Source organism: Scyliorhinus torazame, chromosome 2 (assembly GCF_047496885.1).
Source record: "Scyliorhinus torazame isolate Kashiwa2021f chromosome 2, sScyTor2.1, whole genome shotgun sequence".
In the NCBI taxonomy this organism is placed as follows: domain Eukaryota; kingdom Metazoa; phylum Chordata; class Chondrichthyes; order Carcharhiniformes; family Scyliorhinidae; genus Scyliorhinus; species Scyliorhinus torazame.
In genome coordinates, this window is record NC_092708.1 from 131,245,537 (window position 1) to 131,266,216 (window position 20,680).

At 53.1% G+C, this 20,680-nt stretch overlaps 1 protein-coding gene across 3 annotated transcripts in view; it reads right to left on the minus strand.

The window, feature by feature from the left end:
* LOC140407796 (cytochrome c-like) overlaps positions 1–19,935 on the minus strand; it is a 57,515-nt gene extending 37,580 nt beyond the window's left edge. Inside the window, exon 1 of one of the 3 annotated variants that reach the window (XM_072495051.1) lies at positions 19,839–19,935. The gene's annotated coding sequence lies outside the window, so the exon portion shown is untranslated. Of the gene's footprint in view, positions 1–19,599; positions 19,798–19,838 lie in introns of those variants that run through there. The other 2 variants (XM_072495052.1, XM_072495053.1) reach the window with 2 other exon arrangements.
* Positions 19,936–20,680: the final 745 nt, after the last annotated feature.

The window sequence follows — 20,680 nt, forward strand, 5'->3', positions numbered from 1 at the left end:
CATCTAATTGGGATCCAAAGGTGCTCTGAAACCCATTTTGCACTGAAAGCAAAGACTGCAGTTCCGCAATCTGCTTCTGGCACTTTGCGTGATCTAATGAGCTTTGTCTGTGCTCTGTGGTGACAGTATGGAGTGCTCTTAACGCTGCTTTTAGATCACTGCACTGCCTTTGCAATGCCTCTACCTGTTTCGCTGTCTCTTCTCTTACCAGGACTGCACGTTGCGTGTCCTGATGGGCCTTATCGTACTGGGTTTGGAAGCTGCTCAGATGCGCTAGACAAGACTGGTGAGCCTACTTGGCATCATCCACCTCTCCGTCCTTTGCTGCCAACTTCCTTCTTAATTCTATATTCTCTCTCTCAATCTCACTAACATCGACCTTGCTCATTCGATGTCTCTCTTCTATCTCTTTGCGGAGCGTCCGAATGACCTCCTCTGTGCCTCGCAATTGTGCCAGACAGGACACGATTGCCATCGGCTTGCGAGCTTTTCCTAAGCTTTTCTTATGGATCTCTGACAGGTTCTCTCACCAAGTATGTCCTATACTCCCGGGTCCTGTTTCCTCATTATCACAGAATTCACTCCAAAGGGGCCATCCTTTCCCTTTGAGATATTTTCTGATCTCTTCTTCCCAAACGGGACACTGTCCTACTCTACTGCTGGTCGCTGCGACCTCAAATTCCTGGGGGTTCATAAGGCGTTCCATTGCCTTCAATGCCATTTTCTCTATCTGAATTCTCTTTTAAAATTTGGAATGAGGGGTACTAAGGCGGTGCTGTAACCACGGGTATGGCGTTCGCTATTTTCCGGAATACAAACTCCAACAGTTTTTCGCAACAAAAATCTATCAGTTTTACCTTATAGCCCTGTTAGTTATGCGCATTAACATGCTTCCGAATTATGAGGATTGATCAGAACTGCTTGAACACTTGTGGTTTTTCTGTTCCCAATTGGATTCTCAGTTCAAATTTTGGGTTCTCCCGGAGTGGTTAGGCAACTTCTAAATCGGGTCCCGTCAGGATGTCGCCAGTAAATGTTGCTAACTTTGGTTGGCTCTTAATTTGTTGCCCGTTGTGTCTTTACTTAATTTGCTCTGTTTCTATAACCTTTGCTCTAGAGTCGCCAGGTATCTTTATGATACCGCCACGAGGTTCAAGTTCAAGTACTGATCAATAACTCAACACACCAATTAGTAAGATTCAAATCAAAACACATTTATTATACACAGTCAATCACTACTCATGCATAAAACTCTACTTACTAGACTATCTCTATCACTAAAAGGCGTATACTTAGCTTCGGAACTGGCCCGCCAGGTCAGGGGAACAAATGGCCTTTCATTCGATTCTGAATCTGCAGGATTCAAAGCTGGTATAGACTGGTAGCTAAGAGCGCCTATCTCGTAGCATGCGTTGACTGGAGACTTACTTGGTTGATGCGGCAGCTAGGCAGGTCACTGTCAAGGGTTGTTTCGTGCTGCTGAGTGACCCTGCCAAGAAGGACAAATTGAACTTGGGGACTCTACTTTATAGTCCCCAGGGGCTTCGCGCCATTCGGGGCGGATCCCGTCTCTGGCTCCAAGTGATTGGACTAGGTTCCGATCACTTGGATCGATTTCTCCAATACTGGAGCGGTTCCCTGATCGCTGGGCGGTCCCTAAGTGTCCGTTGGCCTTCCTTTGTCTTGGCTCCTGCTGGCGCCGAGGAGTCTGGCTTGGCTTTATTCACCTTAAATGTTTCAATTGTTCCCGGGGATCGCTCATTAATATGCAGACAGCTGTTGGTTTCAGTGCTGTCTGGGTTTCTGCAAGTTCTAATACACAGGAAACGTTGCACCTGCTAGTTTTTCCTGGCTTGACTGAATTTCCCTGCATTCTTTGCGGATCTCCATTGTAAGTCGGGAAGTGGCCAACTCAGGTGGCTAGGGTTGGCCACTTCCCGACTTAAAATGGAGATCCGCAAAGACCTGCAAACCACAGACTGCAAAATGGCCGAACTGAGCTGAGCTCCACCCACTCTATGACATCACTGTTTTCTTAAAGGTACATTGCTTAAACATCCAGTTCTTAAAGGCACTCTCGCAAGACACCCCAGATGCCCTATCCCGCGGTACATGTGCCAGCGCACAAGTGGACCAACTCCGGGCTCTCCACATTGACCTCTGCCATCCAGGGGTCACCCGGTTCTTCCATTTTATCAAGGCCCGCAACCTGCCCTACTCCATTGAGGAGGTCAGGACCGTGATCAGGGACTGCCAAGTCAGCGCGGAGTGCAAGCCGCACTTCTACCGGCCAGACAGAGAGCATCTGGTGAAGGACTCAGCATGGACTTCAAAGGGCCCTTCCCCTCCACTGACCGCAACATGTACTTTCTCAATATCATTGATGAGTACTCCTGTTTCCCATTCGCCATCCCATGTCCCGTCATGACGTCTGCCACGGTCATCAAGGCCCTACACAGCATCTTCACTTTGTTCGGTTTCCCCACCTACATCCATAGCGATCGGGGATCCTCCTTCATGAGCGATGAGCTGCGTCAGTACCTTCTCAGCAAGGGCATCGCCTCGAGCAGGACTATCAGCTACAACCCCCGGGAAAACAGGCAGGTGGAGAGGGAAAACGCGACCGTCTGGAAGGCCGTCCTACTGGCCCTTCGGTGTAGGAATCTCCCGGTCTCCCGCTGGCAGGAGGTTCTCCACGATGCGCTCCACTCCATCCGGTCGCTCCTGTGCACTGCTACTAATGAGATCCCTCACGAAGTCGATAAATCCTTCCCTAGGATGTCAACCTCCGGTGTCTCGCTCCCAACCTGGCTGACAGTTCCTGGGCCCGTCCTCCTCTGGAAGCATGCGAGGAGTCATACATGGGATCCCCTTGTCGAAAAAGTCCTCCTCCTCCATGCGGATCCACAATATGCCTAAGTGGCACATCATGACGGGCGACAGGACAGTCTCCCTCCGGGACCTGGCACCCGCTGGTTTCCCATCCACAACCACCACCACCCCCGACCTGGTGCCGTCCCCTCCCCCTCCGGTTGCCTCCCCAGCCCCTGCGCCATTCACCCTCCCACCAGCGACCCTCACCGCAGCCCCCACCCCAGCAGCATCCGTCCCCTCACCAGATCCACTACTGGGTGAAGGAGAGGACAACACGCTCCCGGAGTCGCAGGTGCCCACATCGGCGCCCACACCACAACCAGGACTGAGGCGATCGCAGCGGAGGGTCAAAGCCCCTGGCAGACTCAACCTGTAACGTTTTCACCCCCGCTGGACTTTTTTTAAACAGGGGGTGAATGTGGTATACACCACTGGTCACACACTACGTGTATTATGGTACTGCCACTGTATGTAACAATTAATACAGTAAATCCCAGCCTGCTGGCTCCTCCCAGCAGGTGCTGTATAAAAGTGTATGCTCTCCTGCGCTGCTTCCATTCCGGTTCCAGCTGAAGGAGGCTTAACATCTAGTACAATAAAGCCTCAATAGTTTCACCATTTCGTCTCATGGTCATTGATGGTACATCATATGTATAAAATACAAGTGAGAATAGTTTTTAAGTCTGCTTTTACTGGAGATAAGAGAGCATGCGATGTCTGGGAACATGGATTCATTTGATGTCTGATTGATTTATCGACTTAATTGAACAGACATTTATTGATGTGTTTTTGCTGAGACAACTGCTTTGCTATACTATGTTTTTGTTGTATTGGTCAGTGCTTGGTATAAACTTACAGAATAGTTTTGTAAAACTTACAAGTTACAGTAATTGCACAGTCTATATAAAATACATATCAATGCTTGAAAGTGATTGGTGTGCTGAATATAATAGTACATTCAATTAACATTAAAATTGAAAAGAACTAGAGTTACAAAAGTTAATTACAGAACTTAATTCTAAACTTACAAAATCAGATAGTTACAACCCCCTTGGAGATCACAGGGTGTGGACTATCAGGTTCCCCATGACTCTGCTGAATAAAGAGGGAAGTCTGTGTAGTATAAAACCCCCCCACCTAAGTGAAGGCCGGGACGAGAAAACCCTTCCCGGAGTGGAATAGTCTAATTTACGTATGTTAATAAACCCAGTTTTTGCATCCTACCATTGTTTTCTTGTGGTCACTGTGCAGATTCTAAAGTTACATACTGTAAAATAAAGTGAATTCTTTCAAAAAATCACAAGTTAAACTGCACTAATTTAATGCACAAGCTGGATGTTTTAACAGTTGTATTTCTTTGCACAATAGGACTTTGAATTTTTAAAACAGAGCTGATAATTTTAATTGCGAGGGGGATGGATGGTCCCATATCAGTGATTGTTCAACCTTGACATCTTGCATCAGTAGCTTCAAGGGCCATATTTTCTTTCACCCTTGTCAATTTTGAATGCGATCATAGAAGGTCATTCGGCCCATTGAGTCTGCACTGGCCCTTGTGAAGAGCACCCTACTTAAGTCCACGCCTCCACCCTATTCCTGTAGCCCAGTAACCCCACCTTAATCTTTTGGACACTAAGGGGCAATTTTGCACGGCCAATCCGAAGCAGGCACTCCCGGTGCAGATTTTGGAGTTGTGACGTTTTTGCTGTCGTGGAGGGCTGTTGCTGCTGCTCATCAGTTTGTTGCCTGTTCCCAGTGCTGTTAGCTGCTGAGCTGACTGGAGAAAGAAGGGAGGAGGGAGGGAAAGAAGGAGAAGAAGGCAACTTCAAGACCAAGGTGAGAGCGAAGCCCTCTGAACTGCTTATTTGCTGGGCCCCTCCCAGGCTGAGGGCCTTGCCTAGCCTGGTCCTCACATCCATCAACAACTGCCTTCAGCTGTGCTTGTCCCAGGGCAGGGGGATCTAGTAGACGGGTGTGTTTGCTGAGCCCGTGGCTTCATTTGGCAGGGAGGATCTCTGCTATTTCATCGGTGTGATTGTTCCAGGATGGGAGCACGGACTGTGTATTTGCTGGGCACCTTCTGGGCTGAAGACCTCGCAAACCAGAACCTACTTTCCATCACTGTGGTCGTCCTAGGGTGGGGGTGCAGACTGTGTATTTGCTGGGCCCCTCCTGGGCTGAAGATCTACTTTCACTCCCCCATCCTCCCACCCACCAGCTTCACAGGAATCTCCCATCTCAGGCACCAGCCCACCCATGGTGCCCCACCCGCCTGTGGTGCCATCCTCCTTCTCCCGCTATGTCCTTTCCTCTCTCCCCCCTTCCTTTCCTCGTTCCTCCGCATACCTTCCTAGGGGGAGGGTGTATTCTGCCACCTCACTCTTTCCCTAACCCTCCCTTACCTCCCCCACCCCGCCCCCCTCATCTATTTTAAAGTCTCCTGACATGGCAAAGCCCACATCGGAGTGGGCATGGCACTTGCCATATTGACCACTCCACCTATGCTGGGGCCGTCAAAAGTCACCTATGCAGGGGTGGTGACCTCCTCGGCCTCTACCACTCTTGCAGTACTGCCACCATTCCAGTTAGGAAGCTGGGGTCAAACGCTATGCTCAGTCCGCCATGACCATAAAGGCATGCATTCACACAATGGCCGTGGTCGTCGGCCACTCGGCCATTGTAGCCGCCTCTTGCATGTACGGGATGTCGTGTTTTTCCTGAGGACGGAGCGGGTGGTCCACCTCGCCCCTGAAAAGGAGCTCACTGTGGGCGAGATCTATGTGGCAGTGGACCCTCTTGAGGGTCATACTTTCAAATGTCCTAGCCTTCCGCCCTATGGAGCTCCTCCTCCCCCCAACTCCAATTACTGAGGGAGGTTAGTTCCGAGGTGGCGCTGTTCCCTCTTGGCCTGAAGGATGCCCCCCTCAGCCATATCTACTCCTTCCAGTGCCAGGCTTTCGTCCGCTTGGCCCGGGAGGAGGCATTAGACGGGGAGATTCGAAGTCTCCCATCAAGGGAACCATATTGTTTAGTCTACCGATGCTGTGCGGTGCCATGCTTGCAAGAAAGTGGGGCATATGCAGAAGAATTACCCTGCCTCCAAAGCCAAATGGACACCAAGGCGGCCACGGCTGGGATCGCCACCCTCTCTCCCTCCACTGACATTACCACCTGATCCATGGGAGGGGACACCACACCAGCGGCTACTGACAAATTGGTTGCTGGCGTGGAGGGGGGAAGGCATCCGCCATACCGCAAGGTTCGTAAAAAGGTGAGGTGGGGATTGGCCCCAGACACCCCCGACCCCGTCTGCCTACAGAACTCCGTGACCCAGAACACCATTTCGGGGGCTACTGAAACACCTTGCCCCATAGATGCTCCACCTCATCCGGTGCCCATTAACGCCTCAGCATCGGATATTGGGCCCGCCATCACTTCAGCACGGGTCAACAAGGTGGGGGGGGGGGGGAGGGCGGTGATGTGCGCGACCCTGAGCCCATGCTTAAAGCCACCAAGTCCCGACTCCGAGGGCAGAGTGCCAAGGGCCGTGAGTGAGAAGAGGATGGAGGTTTCCTCGGTACCGGCCACCCGCGTAAGGGGCGCCACTCCTTGGAGGGGGGGGGGTAGAAAAACATCATGAACTCCCCCACAGTGCAGAGAGGGTGACGCCTCAACCCCTGCCTCTCGACATCACATCCTGTCCCCGCGAGAAAACGGAGAAAGTGAAGCCTGAGCTGTCACGGCCCCTGAGCAGGACGCCTTGGCGCCAAGTGCGAGTGGGACCCCCGAGGGCTCATTTACCCTGTGCAATTTTTTCGTTTTCACAATGGCGGAGGGCTGTGATGGCTCCCTGACCTCAGGATCATTGGGCGGTGGTGGCGTGAAGGACCGCCCCCCCTCCCCCCAACCCCCCTCTCTAGAATGTCCAGAATCAACCACTTTTACATTTCAAGGGTGGACCTGCTCCGCGTCTCCTTTGCTAGAATCACCGCCTCGTGTGGGTGGGACGCGCCCTGTCTCGTGCTCAGTCGCAGTCCACGCACTGTAACAACCTGCTGCTAGGATGAGCGGTTCCTGGGCTCGGTTTGGCGTTTCTGGGTCGGCTGGAGAAGGAAGTGGTGAAGCTTCCCCCTTCTTGAAGCTATGGTGGGACGTAGGCAAGACTCATGTGTGTACCTTCTGTCAGGGGTATGTGAGGGGGTCGACAAAGAGGCAGAAATCCAGGGTGAAGAATTGGAGAAGGAGGTGCTCAACCTGGAGTCACGTCTCAGTCAACCGATGAGAACCCAGCCCTGGGACTGGCGTTCAGAGAGAAGAAGGCGCGCTTTGGGACCTGCAACCTGTCTGTTCCAGTGGTGCGTACGTGAGGTCGTGGATCCATATCATCATTGACATGGACCGCGGCTCCCCCTTTTTCTATTCGCTGGAAAAAAGGTGCTGGGTCAATCAGCAGCTCCTTACGCTGTTGGCTGACGATGGGCCCCTCATCTCGGATCCAGAGGAAGGCAGGGCCCAAATCCGAAGCTTCTACAGGGCCTTCTTCTCCCCGGATCCGTCCAGTGAGGATGCTTGCAGGGTTTTGTGGGAGGACCTACCACAGGTCGGCCCGGAGGGCGCCCAGAGGCTTGATGCTCCTTTAAGCCTGGAAGAACTGACCAGGGCCCTCAATAGCCTTTCCAGGGGCATAACCCCAGGGCTGGACCAACTGACCGTGGAGTTCTTCAGGGCGTTCTGAGACTTCCTGGGGAGCCACCACGCTGGGGTCCTGGGGAAAGTATCGCGAACGGGGAGATGCCCCTCTCGTAGCACAGGGCAACTATTACCACACTGCCAAAGAGGTGGGGGTGGGGGGGGGCGGGGGGGGGGGGGAATCTCTACCGCCTTAAAAACTGGCGACCGGTCTATTCCTCAGTACAGACTACAAGATCTTCGGACTTCCAGTGACGAGGATGTGCTGAGAAGTCGCACATCAGGTGGCTCTCATCCCGCAGACCTGCCACCTTTCACCGGAAAATTGCTTCAAAACTTAACTCATCTCCCCGATCTTAATCGATGGGAAAAGGAGAGAAGAGAAAAGAAATGCCTGGCAAAAGTCACTCCAGGGCCGAGCAGAGATCAGAAGTGGAAAGAGCCTGGAATGAAAGCGAATGGACCGGCCGATCGGTGCACAAAGCAGCGAAACCCAAGTTTTGCCGGAGCGAGAGGGGCCGACCAGCCGCCCACAAAGTGGGTGGCTGGATGCCGTTCCTTTCCGAAGCGCTAAGGAACACAGGGAAGAAACAAAAAAACATCCAGACAGTGGTGAAGGGTGCGTTAGCCGAAGCCGTGGCACACATGCAGCTCGAACTGGATAAAGCGAAAAAGAGATTGGAGGCCCAGGAAGCGACGATCACAGACCTGGAAAGAGTCGCACTAGAAAAAGAGGTGGCGAGGCTGGTCGCAACACAGGGCAGCCTAAAAGGAAAGGTCGAGGGCCAAGAGAACTGTTCGAGGTGGCAAAATTTAAGGATCGTGGGCCTGCCAGAGGGGTTCATAGAACATAGAACATAGAACGATACAGCGCAGTACAGGCCCTTCGGCCCACGATGTTGCACCAAAACAAAAGCCATCTAACCTACACTATGCCATTATCATCCATATGTTTATCCAATAAACTTTTAAATGCCCTCAATGTTGGCGAGTTCACTACTGTAGCAGGTAGGTCATTCCACGGCCTCACTACTCTTTGCGTAAAGAACCTACCTCTGACCTCTGTCCTATATCTATTACCCCTCAGTTTAAAGCTATGTCCCCTCATGCCAGCCATTTCCATCCGCGGGAGAAGGCTCTCACTGTCCACCCTATCTAACCCCCTGATCATTTTGTATGCCTCTATTAAGTCTCCTCTTAACCTTCTTCTCTCTAACAAAAACAACCTCAAGTCCATCAGCCTTTCCTCATAAGATTCAAAGGTAGGGACCTTACAAACTATGTGTCCCAAATGCTGGGCAACTTGGTGGGTAGGGAGACCTTCCCCAACCCACCAGAAATACACAGAGCATATCGGCCGCTATGACCAAAGCCCTAAGCCGGGGACGAACCAAGGCAATGATAGCGAATTCCACCTGTACCAAGACCGGGAGAGAATCCTGCGCTGGGGGCAGTCCAAAAACTGCAGCTGGGAAAGACATAAGATAAGAATATATCAGGACTTTGGGGCTGACCTGGCCAAGCACCGGGCCGAGTTCAACAAGGCAAAGACTGCACTCTACAAGAGCGGCATACGATTTGATATGCTATAGCCAGCCAAGCTCTGGGTCACATACCAGGGCAAAGAATATTTCTTTACGGTCTCGGCGGAGGCGGATAGGTTTGTCGCTGAATGCAGGCTGGAGAAGCGGCAACAGGGAAAGCGATGAGGAGCCCACGGGAAGAAACGGCAACGCTGCAATTTGCTAATATGGGGAGGGGGAGAGAACTTGAAATGAAAAAAATGAAAATCGCTTATTGTCACAAGTAAGCTTCAAATGAAGTTACTGTGAAAAGCCCCTAGTCGCCACATTCCGGCGCCTGTTCGGGGAGGCTGTTACGGGAATTGAACCCTGCTGCTGGCCTGCCTTGGTCTACTTTCAAAGCCAGCGATTTAGCCCTGTGCTAAACAGGCTCTTGTATAACTTGTATGACTAACAGCAAGCCACCACCAAAGAGACCACATGGCTTTGTTCTGGACAATGAAAGTATCGACAGAGGGAATGCGGAATGGCGCCCAGAAAAGTACAGGTTAAGATGGGGGATAGAACGGGTACGAATTCCAAAGAGCAGGCGAGGAAAGGACAGTAACCCCCGGGTGGGGAGTCACCACACTAGCAGGATAGCAAAAGACAGAGGCTGCAGTGCGCCCCAACAAGGGGACATGGCCTGGAAGGGAGGAGGGGGGGGGGAGGGGGTAGGCAGCACGGTGGCGCAGTGATTAGCATTGCTGCCTCACGGCGCCGAGGTCGCAGGTTCGATCGTGGGTCTGGGTCACTGTCCGTGTGGAGTTTGCACATTCTCCGTGTTTGCGTAAGTTTCGCCCCCACAACCCAAAGATGTGCAGGCTAGGTGGATTGGCCACACTAAATTGCCCCTTAATTGGAAAAATGAATTGGGTACTTTAAATTTAAAAAAAAAGACATAGATACCGGCAGATTGATAACGTTAGACAGGCTACAACAGGCCACAACCGGGGCCCGGAACAACAGCAACCACCTAGTACAGTACCTGGGTGAAGGGAAATCCCGGAGTGCTGGGGGCATGTCCAACAGATAAGCATGGTTAATCCCACAGATGGGGGGGGACAAAAAGAAACCCACCAGGATAGTCACCTGGAATGTCTGGGGGCTTAACGGCCCAGTGAAAAGATCCAGAGTCTTCACCAACCTGAGTCTTCCTCTAAGAGAAGCACCTGAGGGAGAAGGACCGACTGCGGTAAGGAAGGGCTGGGTGGAATAGACCTACCATTCCTGCTACGTGACGAGGGCCAGGGGGGTAACCACACTAATTAATAAGAGGATGATGTTTACGGCGACAAGGATGATTACGGACCCAGGGGGACGGTACGTCATGATCAGCGGGGTCCTAGACGCGGCAAGGGTAGTCCTCGTTAACGTTTACGGTCCCAACTGGGACGACACGGAATTTCTAAAAAAGTCCATAGCGGAAATCCGCGACATAGACACGCACCGACTGATCATGGGGAGGGGAGGGGGGGGGGGGGCTTTAACTGCACACAGAACGCACAGGTGGACAGGTGGAACCCCAAAACGGGAAGAACTCCTGCATGCAAAGGAGCTCAGTCTCTTTATGGAGCAGATGGGGGTGGTACACCCATGGCGATTCACCCACCCAGGGGACAGGGAGTTCTCCTTCTTCACCCCAGTGCACAATGTATACTCAAGGATCAACTTCTTTGTAGTGGGAAATCGCTGCTTTCGGGGCTAGTCAGGGCAGAATACTCTGCAATTGTAATCTCCGACCATGCTTCACATTATATGGGTGTGAGGTTGGAGACAGGCAGTGCCCAACATGGAGGTTGGAAGGAAAAGGCCTTCAGCGAGAAAATATCACAGGCCATAGACAAATACAAAAAGAACAACCAGAACGGGGAAGCCTCGCCCTCTGGGAGGCGCTAAAGGCTGTGATCAGGGGAGAAATTATTGCTTTTAAAGCATGAATAGGCAGGGAAGAGAGGGCGGCTAGGCAACAGCTAGTTGACTCCATACTGGAGGAGGACCAGCAATACTCAGAGGCCACAACCGTAGACCTCCTGGCAGAGAGGAAAAAGCTACAGATGGACTTTTACCTGCTCCCCACGAGGAGCGCGGTGCACCAGCTCCGCCAGGCACGGTGGATCCTATATGAATATGGAGACAAAGCCAGCCGCCTGCTGGTGCACCAGCTGAGAAAGCAGGTAGCCACAAGGGAAATCACACAAATTAGGGATAACAGTGGTACACTAGAAACAAACCCAGACAAGGTCAAGGCCTTCTACCAGGGGCTGTGCACCTCGGAGCCCCCAGCAGAGGACTCGGGAATGAAGTGGGTCCTCGATGGACTGGATATACCAGTTGTGGGGGATGACAGGAAACAGGGCCTGGAAGCACCGTTAGAACAGGGAGAGGTCATGGAGAGTATTGGCTCCGTGCAGGCGGGAAGGCGCCGGGACCGGACGGCTTCCCGGCAGACTTCTACAAACAATTCACGACAGCACTGGCCGTGCACCTACGGGAGATGTTCACAGACTCGCTGACAAGGGGCATGCTGCCCCCTACACTGGCACAAGCCTCAATCTCGCTAATACCTAAAAAGGACAAAGACCCAACAGAGTGTGTTTCCTTCAGACCCATCTCGTCACTAAACATAGATGCCAAAGTATTGATCCTAGCCAAGAGGCTGGAGAACTGCGTACCAGATGTGGTTGCAGAAGATCAAACGGGCTTTTGTCAAAGGTACACAGCTAACATCGAACATCAGGCGCTGATGCACTATCAATTACGATGAGACGAGAGTAGAATGTAATGGAGGCGTTATTACACAGAGATGTGTGGCCTCCTACAGCAGCTGACGAAATGGCTGCTGTTCGAAGAGCACACACATTTATACTCCACCTACTGGGCGGCACCAGCAGGCAGGGATCTACCCCCATACCTGTGGTACCTGCCTTACCGGAATACCCATATCTCCAGTATAAAGTGGCCCGCAGCCCGTACCGGTCAACCATTCGGTCCATCTCCCGTTGGAAGGCCGAGAGCCCGTTGGTGACGCCAAACGGAACCCTAAGGAAATGGTAAAGGCTGTCTGCTTCAAACGCAGTGTATGGGCGGTCCGCCTTACGGATGGGGAGCTGGTGGTAGGCAGATTTCAGGTCCACTGTCGAGAAGACCCGGCACTGTGCAATCTGATTGACCATATCAGATATGCGTGGGAGGGGGTACGCGTTGAGCTGCATGTACCGATTGATGGTCTGACTGTCGTCAACGACCATCCTGTTTTTCTCCCCGGTTTTGACCACTTACCACTTGGGCTCTCCAGGGGCTGTTGTTGGCCTCGATGATACCTTCCCGCAGCAGCCGCTGGACCTCAGACCTGATGAAGGTCCTGTCCTGGGCGCTGTACCGTCTGCTCCTGGTGGCGACGGGTTTGCAATCCGGGGTGAGGTTTGCAAAAAGGGAAGGCGGGTCGACCTTAAGGGTCGCGAGGCCGCAAACAGTAAGGGGTGGTAGGGGCCCGCCAAATTTCAGGGTTTGGCTCTGGAGGTTGCACTGGAAGTCCAGGCTGAGTAGCAAGGCAGCGCAGAGGCTGGGGAGGACATAGAGCCGGAAGCCGCTGAACTCTACGCCCTGGACGGTGAGGGTGGCGGTGCAGTACCCCCGGATCGCCACGGAGTGGAATCCGGAGGCCAGGGAGATTCTTTGATTAGCGGGGTGTACCGCGAGGGAGCAGGGCCTTACCTTATCGGGGTGGATGAAGCCCTCAGTGCTCCCGGAGTCCAGAATGCAGGATATCTTGTGCCCATCGACCTTCACCTTTGTTGAAGCGGTCGCGAGGTTGTGCGGTCGAGACTGGTCGATCGTGACCGAGGCGAGGCTGGTCGGCGGCGGTTACAGGCGATGAGCGGCCCGATGAGGTGCCCGACGGGCAGGGGTCCTGAGGCGGGTAAGATGGCAGCGCCCACGGGTGGCACGTGTCCTGGGACAGGCAAGATGGCGGCGCCCATTGTTTCTGAGGCAAGCAAGATGGCGGCGTCCACGGGCCGCACGTGTTGTGAGGAGAGGAAGATGGCGGTGCCCACTGGCCGCACGTGGGGGGTGCCAGGACAATAGCGGCGATTGAGCGGGCATGGCACACTGCAGCGTAATGTCCCTTCTTGCCACAGGCCTTGCAGAGCGCGCTCCGCGCTGGGCAGCACTGCCAGAGGAGTTTTGTCTGTCGCAGAAATAGCACTTGGGTCCGCCGGGGTTGGTTGGCTGCCGCGCGGCGCAGGAGTGGGGTTGGGTGAGGGCGGTCGCTGATGGGGTCCATGATGGGGTGGCTGCTGGCGGGGTCCACGATGCACAGGGGGGTGGGCTGTGCGGTCGGGGGCATATGCCTGTACGTTGCGTGAGGCAACCGTGAGCGAGAGCGCTAGTTTCTTGGTTGCCGCGAGGTCAAGCATGGCCCCTTCTAAGAGGCGCTGGCTGATGTAGTCAGACACTATGCCTGTAACGAGCGTGTCTCTCATTAGCAGGTTAGAATGTTCAGTGGCCGAAACGGCCTGGCAGTCACAGTCTCTCACCAGGGGGAGCAGGGCCCGCCAGAAATCTTGCACAGACTCACCAGGACGTTGGTGCCACGTGGACAGGAGGTGCCTGGCGTAGATCTTGTTGGCCTGTTGAGCGTAATTCTCCTTCAGTAGCGCCATGGCCTCTGCGTAGGTAGGCGCGCCTTGGATGAGGGGAAAAACGTTGGAGCTCAGCTGTGTGTACAGAATCTGGAGCTTCTGAGATTGGGTCTGGCGCAGACTCGATGTATGCTTCAAAGCAAGCTAGCCAATGTTCAAAGTCCTTTTTGGTGTTGTCTGCTTGAGGATGCAGCTGCAGGCGATCTGGCTTGATGCGGAGGTCCATCTCTGAAAAATCTGTGTAATAAATTGATGCACTATCAATTACGACGAGATGAGAGTAGAATGTAACGGAGGCTTTATTAAACAGAGATATGTGGCCTCCTACAGCAGCTGACGAAATGGCTGCTGTTCGGAGAGCACACACATTTATACTCTGCCTACTGGGCGGAACCAGTAGGCAGGGATCTACCCTCGTACCTGTAGTACAGGGGCCTTACCATAATACCCATATATACAATGTAATACAACAGTGGTGACTACCACAGGCGCCTGCTGAAAGTGATCATGACCCCATTCGGCAATAGAATGCCTGAGGTGATCATCTCCCTAGACACAGAAATTGCCGTCACCAGAGTCGAATGGAAGTACCTTATAGAGGTACTGGAGCAGTTTGGCTCAGACCAGGATATGCCGCGTGGGTGAAACTCCTGTATAATGCTCCTTCGGTGAGCGTACGGACAAATACCAGCAGCTCTAATTACTTTCAGCTGCAGAGGGGCATGAGGCAGGGGTGCCCATTATCCCCGCTGCTGTTCGCCCTAGCGATCGAGCCACTAGCGATTGTGCTCAGAACAACAAAGAACTGGAAGGGGATCCGAAGAAGAGGCAGAGAACATAGACTCTTGTTCTTCGCGGATGACCTGCTCCTCTACATCTCGGACCCACAAAGTAGCATGGAAGGATTCATCGCGCTCCTGAAAGAGTTTGGAGCCTTCTCAGGCTACAAACTTTAACATGAGCAAAAGTGTGATCTTCCCGGTGAACCCGCAAGGTGGAGGGGCAGAGCTGATGGGACTGCCGCTTAATCAGGCCTTGCACAAATTCTGCTGCCTGGGGATCCAAATCGCCCATGATTGGACAAGTCTGACACAGGAAGTTAAAAAGGACATGCAGAGAATGAACACACTCCCACTCTCCCTGGCGGGGAGAATGCAGATGATCAAAATGAACGTGCTGCCCAGGTACCTCTTCCTACTGAGAGCCATCCTGATCTATATCCCCAAGGCTTTTTTCAATTCACTGGACAAATTAATTATGGTGTTCGTGTAGTTGGGGGGGGGGGGGGGGGGGATGCAAGGATCCCAGAGACGGCCCTACGGAAAACAAAATCCATGGGGGGACTAGCCCTCCCAAACCTGCAGTACTACCACTGGGCAGCAACAGCACAAAGAATAATGGGGTGGATAAAGGAGCCGGAAGCCGAGTAGGTGCTTGCGGAGGAGGACTCCTGCAAGGGGACTTCCCTCCGGGCTCTAGCCACGGCGGCACTCCCACCCCCTCCCAAGAAGTATTCAAACAGCCCAGTTTTGTGGCAACACTCCAGGCGTGGAACCAGCTGCGACAACACTTCGGCCTAACCAAAATGTCCGATAAGGCCCCCATCTGCAACAACCACAGGTTTGCGCCGGTGCTCACAGATGCCTCCTTTCATAGGTGGAGGCAGGACCGGGGACACTGACAGTGAGCGATCTGTACACGGACGGTAGGGTCACAACACTGGATGAACTGATGGAAAGATTTCAACAGGGGGCAACGAATTCAGGTACCTGCAGCTCAAAAACTTCCTATGGAAAGAAATAAGGACATAGTCATTGTGGTAGTCACCACTGTTGTATTATATTGTAAATACTGCACTGCATACGAGGGTATTACGGTAAGGCCCCTGTACTACAGATACGGGGGTAGATCCCTGCCTGCTGGCTCTGCCCAGTAGGCAGAGTATAAATGTGTGTGCTCGCCGAACTGCAGCCATTTCGGCAGCAGCTGTAGAAGGCCACACATCTCTGTGTAATAAAGCCTCGATTACTTTCTACTCTCGTCTCGTCATAATTGATAGTGCATCAATTTATTACACAGAGATTTTACAAAGATGGATCTCCACATCAAGCCGGATCGCCTGCAACTGCATCCTCAAGCAGACAATGCCAAAAAGGACTTCGCTAGCTTGCTTTGAAGTACACATCGGATCTGCGACAGATCAAATCTCAGAAGCACAGAAACTCCAGATTCTGTACACGGGGCTGAGCTCCGATGTCTTTCCCCTCATCCAGGACGCGCCTACCTACGCAGAGGCCAAGGCGCTACTGAAGGAGAACTATGCTCAGCATACCAACAAGATCTACTCCAGGCACCTCCTATCCACGCGGCACCAATTTCCCGGTGAGACTGTGGAAGATTTCTGGCGTGCCCTGCTTGCCCTGGTGAGAGATTGTGATTGCCAGGCCGTTTCGGCTGCTGAACATTCTAACCTGCTAATGAGAGACGCGTTCATAATGAGCATACGGTCAGCCTACATCCGCCAGCGCCTCTTAGAAGGGGCTACGTTTGACCTCGCGGCGACCAAGCTCTCACTCACAGTCGCCTCACACAACATACAGGCATATGCCCCCGACTGCACAGCCCATCCCTCCTGGGCATCGTGGACCCCGCCAGCGGCCACCCCATCGTGGACCCCATCAGCGTCGTCCCCAGCCAACCCCACGCCTGCACCGCGCAGCAGCCAACCAACCCCGGGGGACCCAAGTGCTACTTCTGTGGACAGACAAAACACACCCGCCAGCGCTGCCCGGCGCGGAGTGCGCTCTGCAAGGCCTGTGGCAAGAAAGGACATTTCGCTGCAGTGTGCCAAGCCCGCTCAATCGCCGCTATTGTCCCTGCAACCCCCGCGTGCGGCCAGTGGGTGCCGCCATCTTCCTTGCCTCAGACCACGTGCGGCCCGTGGGCGCCGCCATTTTCCCCGCCTCGGGACCACTGCCCACCGGACACCTCATCGGGCCGTTCATTGCCTGCAACCGCCGACGACCAGCCTTGATCGACCAGTCCCAACCGCACAACCTCGCGACCGCGTCGACAAGGTGAAGGTCAACGGGCATGAGATATCCTGCCTTCTGGACTCCGGGAGCACCGAGAGCTTCATTCACCCCGATACGGTAAGGCGCTCCTCCCTCGCGGTACACCCCATTAACCAAAGAATCTTCCTGGCCTCTGGATCCCACTCCGTGGCTATCCGGGGGTACTGCATCGTCACTCTCACCATTCAGGGCGTAGAGTTCAGCGGCTTCCGGCTCTACGTCCTCCCCAACCTCTGCGCTGCCTTGCTACTCGGCCTGGACTTCCAGTGCAACCTCCAGAGCATAACCCTTAAATCTGGCGGGCCCCTACCACCCCTTACTGTATGCGACCTCACGACCCTCAAGGTCGACCCGCCTTCTCTGTTTGCAAACCTCACCCCGGATTGCAAACCCGTCGCCACCAGGAGCAGACGGTACAGCGCCCAGACAGGACCTTCATCAGGTCTGAGGTCCAGCGGCTGCTGCGGGAAGGTATCATCGAGGCCAGCAACAGCCCCTGGAGAGCCCAAGTGGTAGTGGTGAAAACGGGGGAGAAAAACAGGATGGACTTTTCTTTGTTCTTTGACGTTGACGACAGTCAGACCATCAATCGGTACACGCAGCTCAACGCGTACCCCCTCCCACGCATATCTGATAAGGTCAATCAGATTGCACAGTACCGGGTCTTCTCGACAGTGGACCTGAAATCTGTCTACCACCAGCTCCTCATTCGCAAGGCGGACCGCCCGTGCACCGCGTTTGAAGCGGACGGCCGCCTTTACCATTTCCTTAGGGTTCCCTTCAGCGTCTTCCAACGAGAGATGGACCGAATGGTTGATGGGTACGGACTGCGGGCCACTTTCCCGTACCTGGATAACATCACCATCTGCGGCCACGACGAGCAGGACTACGACGCTTACCTTTCCAAATTCCTCCACACCGCCAAACTCCTCAACCTAACCTAATGTGCTATGTTCTATGTACAAGGAGAAGTGTGTGTTCAGCACGAACCGATTAGCCATCCTCGCCTATGTGGTTCAGAACGGAGTTCTAGGGCCCGACTCCGATCGCATGCGCCCCCTCATGGATCTCCCTCTTCCCCACTGCGCCAAGTCCCTCAAACGATGCCTGGGGTTCTTTTCGTACTACGCCCTGTGGGTCCCTAACTATGCGGACAAGGGCCGCCCACTCATCCACTCCACCGGTTTCCCACTGACGGCCGCGGCTCACCATGCCTTCAACCGTATCATGGCCGACATCGCCAAGGCCGCGATGCAGGCGGTCGACGAGACGCTCCCCCTCCAGGTCGAGAGTGATGCATCAGACATCACTCTGGCCGCCGCCCTCAACCAGGTAGACAGGCCCGTGGCATACTTTTCCCGCACCCTCCATGCCTCCGAAATTCAGCACTCCTCCGTCGAAAAGGAGGCCCAAGCTATCATTGAAGCTGTGCGGCACTGGAGGCATTACCTTGCCAGCAGGAGATTCACTCTCCTCACAGACCAACGGTCGGCTGCCTTCATGTTTAACAATACACAGATCAAAGTAAGATCAAAAATGATAAGATCTTGCGGTGGAGGATCGAGCTCTCCACCTTTAATTACGAGATTTTGTATCGCCCCGGTAAGCTCAACAAGCCCCCCGATGCCCTGTCCCGAGGTACATGGGCCAGCGCACAAGTGGACCGACTCCGGACCCTGCACGACGATCTCTGCCACCCAGGGGTCACCCGCTTTTATCACTTCATTAAGGCCCACAATCTGCCCTACTCCATCGAGGAAGTCAGGGCTGTCACCAGAGACTGCCAGGTCTGTGCGGAGTGTAAACCGCACTTCTACTGGCCAGACCGGGGTGGGAGGAGGAGAGGTTGAAAAAGGGAAAATAACTTGTACAATAATAATAATTGCTTATTGTCACGAGTAGGCTTCAATGAAGTTACTGTGAAAAGCCCCTAGTCACCACATTCCAGCGCCTGTTCGGGAAGGCTGGTACGGGAATTGAACCCACACTGCTGGCACTGTTATATAAGACAGCAATTTAGCCCACTGTGCTAAACCAGCCCCTAACCAGCTTACAAACTGTATAGTTGGGTGCTGAGGAGTTTGCTTCCCGGATTGTTTATATAAGTTTGGAATAAAATACATTTTAAAGGAATTCAGTGCCTAACCATATTGGTTAATATTGGTTTGATTTTGTGTAAACTAAACCAAAACTAATCATTAATCATCAACTTCCCTACATTACTGTTCACCCTGTGGAAAACTTCCCTTCACAGCTTCCTCTTCAATTCAATGTACCATTTCAACTTCTCTTCCTCTGGCTCTCCTGTCATCATTACATTGGCACTGCTGTTGTCTTGTTATACCACTCTGCTTCTGACACCATTATCCACCACATCAAGTCATTCAACCAGCTCCCACCCAGACCATTCTTAGGTACAAGCTTCCATCTTTGGACACTCATGTCTTTGGACCAGAGATTCACAAGCATTCACACATAACCACTCTTTTCGACAGCTGTCAAATAACCCACATTGACCATTACCACACTTCCTTCACCCTGGTCAAATCCTATTATTCTATTATCCTTCCTGGAGGATAAACACTGCAGTGTTTTGGCAAATTATATACAATTAAATATGGATATATTGGCCCCACGTCCAACACCCTTTACGTCAAACACCCTGACGGGTAGCCCAGGCTGGACCAAGATGTTGTCTCTGACAGGGTGGCATGTTTCAAATCTCAAACCCAATTCCCCACCAAGCCGACTGACCTCCATCTCTAAAACATCGCTCACTCGACCCGCAACTGATCCCCATTGTCGCGGAAACTCTTTTCCACAACCCCACCGATGATCATCCCCGAGTCATCCGTTGGATGGTTGAAATCTCAAAGAGCTCCGTTGACTGATCCCCACCGCATTCCCGTCAGCTGTACGCAGTGGGCCAGATGTGAAAAGTAGCCATCGAAGTCGGGGGAAGGGAGGAACGGGTGGATGTGAGGGCTACGTACCCTTTAGGATGTCTTGGCCCCTCTCTGGCTCTCCACCTGCTGCAGGCGGGTAACAACCGTTAGCCGCCCTCGCGCTCGAAAACCATCACGTTCTGCGCATGCTCGCCCCAATCAGCCCCGCCCGCCCGGGAGAATCTGGGCATCAGCGGCACAATGGCAGCGGCCTGATGTCACATTCATTTATAATGTCAGGTTCCAAGAACAAACAACTTGCACAGAGACCTTAAAGCAAAAGCATGAGTCAAACAGGTACATTTTCGGGAGTGTCTGAATGGAGGAGAAGGAGAGATCGGCAGAAATTAGATACAGCGAGGGAATCTTGAAGACTCTGCCACCAAAGCGGGACAAAGAAACTTGCAAAATGCAATTTTTCCTGGTATTTACATGGGCACGAATTCTCCTGTCAGCAGCGAAGCGAGGGTGCTTGCCACTGATCTCAAAGGAGGGCAATCTAGCGATTTCTGTAGGGAGAACTTTACCTCACTCAGCCTTCGTTTGATTGTACAATTATTTATGGGGGAATCCCAGCATCAAGCTGTTGTGATGTCATCAATCTACACCAGCAATGAATCGCAACAATTGTCAGAAAGCCACCAGGAAACGAAAACAGCAAAAATCGATTCACTTTTAGAGATTTTACACAGACAAAAATAAGGGGCGAAATTCTCCCCCAACGGCGCGATGTCCGCCGATTGGCGCCAAAAACGGCGCCAATCAGACGGGCATCGCGCCGGCCCAAAGGTGCGGAATGCTCCGCATCTTTGGCGGCCTAGCCCTGACATTGAGGGGCTAGGTAGACGCCGGAGGGATTTCCGCCGCGCCAGCTGGCGGAAATGGCATTT